Below are 2,816 nucleotides of genomic sequence, written 5' to 3' on the forward strand. Positions count from 1 at the left end.
TAGAAAGTACGCTACTCAGAATAATTATGCTACTCATTTAAAAAATAAGAAAATTTTGCGTAGAATGTATTTGTAAAACATTTGAATTAATGGAACCAAGTAACTTTTAGAGGTAAAGATGAAACTTAAATTTTTGTGCTTATATATGTTTATATACATGATAAACTGAATTTTCCTAAAACGCACGATAAACTGGATTGTTTCTATCAACCAAATTGAAGCTGTTCAAGCATTCTACAATTCTTTCCTTGACGCTAAACTGTTATCCCTCTTTTTATCTTGCAAAAATTAAATGATTCACAACATAATTTATGCACAATTTTCTCAAATAAAAGCAACTGAAATTACGTGTTAAGCAGCGTAATTTTTGAATTAAAGTCAGTTTAAGGCAAAAAAAACAGTCTCAAGGAAAAGTTCAACAATTCTTTCGTAGATGAGATTTGACCATAAGCGTGGAAGATTTTTTTCATCAAATACGATCCTCTATCACCTGAAATATTTCGGATCAGTTACCTAGCAACTTGTATATAACAATATTTCGAAGAGATATAATAGTATTCGATATTCTATTCAATTTATGAGAGAGTTTTCTCAGCAGTGTAACCCATTAACGACCAAGCTGTAAAAATTTTTTTTTTAACGAACTCCATTGGAGTTATTTTGTTTATTGACGTTACAGAAACCCAAATCTTCAAGAAATATTTTTTTTCGTTCTTCCGTTTTCCGGAAAATGACAAAAAACCGAAAAATCGCCAAACAAAAACAATTACATTTATGATCCTGAGGTTCAACCCAATTGTTTTTTTTGCAACATCACAATGTGTGTTCTTTTATCAAAGTAATACTGTAAGAAAGTTTAAATATTTTTGCATTTTAGAAGGTTATGTGAGGTTAGGTACTTTTCGCACATAGTTGCTTTAATCTGAATTTATTGTCCAATAAAGTTATACAAAATCGAATGAAATTGATGGTAAGTTATAGCTAATAAATTGAGCTACCATTTGATGCCAAAACCTTACCATATGGCAGCTTTCCAAAGCCATGAACAATTATCGAAAATACTGTTCGATTTTCCGAACGCTTGGCCTGAAATGGGTTAAACATTTCTTCATGTTTTTTAATTAACTTTTTAAAATTGATTTCTCAAAAACTTATTTCAATCGGGCGGGAGATTTCAAACCAAAATTGTGCAAATTTAAAAAAAAAAGGGAGGATCGGGCCAGCGTCTGATTAATTTGGCGTTGAATTGTTCTTTAGTAAACTGTTTGAATTTGATAAGTGATGTTTGGATAAGGATTTTAGCGGAGGAAACCCAAAGAGCAATACAAATAATTTGTCGGGCAAGGTTAGTGAAAAAAATCAATGAGTCGTGAGTTTTCTGATGTATACACCGATTCTGCATTCCGTCGGACTTGCATCCCGTTCGAAACCATTATTTCGTTCGAGATATAATTTTGCATTCCCTATTCTTTGCCCATTTAATGTTCGAAGAGAAACAGATTGAACGAAATGCAAGAACAACTTGAACGGAATACAGAATGGAATTTTATCAAGTCGATCGAAATATTTCGAATCGATCGAAATACAGAATAGGGGTGGTAGTTTTTCCCCGCAAGCATTTTGAAAGCCATCTAGACACTCAATGAAGAATGGTCAATAAGCAGTTGAAAAATTAAAAAATATACATTGAAAATATTTCTAATACTCTATCAGTACCCTTTGGAAATTCCCGGAACTATTGCGGAAAAGGTGCGCTGATGACTTAAAGTGAAGCGAATGTGTAAATGAATCGACATTTCCTGTGACCAATCGTACTCTGGAGTTCTTCAAAACACTACACTCGACAAAAAAAAAAAGAAAATAGAGGAGCAAAATGCGACATCGAAAATTTTGAATGATTTTTGAAACGGTATAGCTATGTTATAAAATAATGTATTCGTCAAAGCAACAACTGGACCTTGTATAGAATATTTTCAAGTTTGCAGTGGGCAGATTTGATCATCGATTTGCGGTGCGTTCATTATTTCATGAGATATTTATGATTCAAAATTAAAGGATAAACAGATCATTCAATAGAGAATACTTCTGTAGAAAATAGTTATACTGAAACTTTCTATGAATCAAATGAAAGCGAAATAATCAGGTCGATTGGATTGCTATTGTGAATATATTTTTAAAATTTATAGAAACTTTGATAGCAAACGCTTTATTTTTTCTTGCAATGTCTTTTGTCTACAACGCATATACACATTAAACTGAAATATGTACGTACGATATCCATAAACCAGAAATTTGTAGTTTGAAAATGCCGAATTTTTTGTCTTCATTTCATGATTTATTTCGAAAATACAGGCGTTTCGAAATCGCTTAGAAATTTCGACCCTTTACTCCTCAATCCTTTATCAAATGAAGATCTTAAGATATCAGTGCATGGTCTCTATGCCATCTTTTCTTTTCTTGAAATTTTTTTTTATTGATAAAAAAAATCTATGCATATAAAATTGTTCTGTTTGTTTTTGTGCGCTTCATAAACTCGAAAAGTTCTCCACTGATGGAGCTCATATTATGACACAATATAAAATCCACTTCAAGGATTGTTGTTGCTACTGCCAACCCCTCAGGAAGCTATAAGATTTTCAGATGGGATAAGCAAACTTCTGAAGTAAAGCTGGGAACTTAAATCAACTTTCTATTATAGAATACGTTTTCTATGTGGCATTTTTTTTGCAAGTGTTTAAAAAATCGTGAACTAAAATTGTATCCGATAATGATTTTGAATCCATTTAATTTTATTCGATTGGCGTTACTCAAGATCA

Source organism: Toxorhynchites rutilus, chromosome 3 (genome assembly GCF_029784135.1).
Source record: "Toxorhynchites rutilus septentrionalis strain SRP chromosome 3, ASM2978413v1, whole genome shotgun sequence".
NCBI lineage: Eukaryota > Metazoa > Arthropoda > Insecta > Diptera > Culicidae > Toxorhynchites > Toxorhynchites rutilus.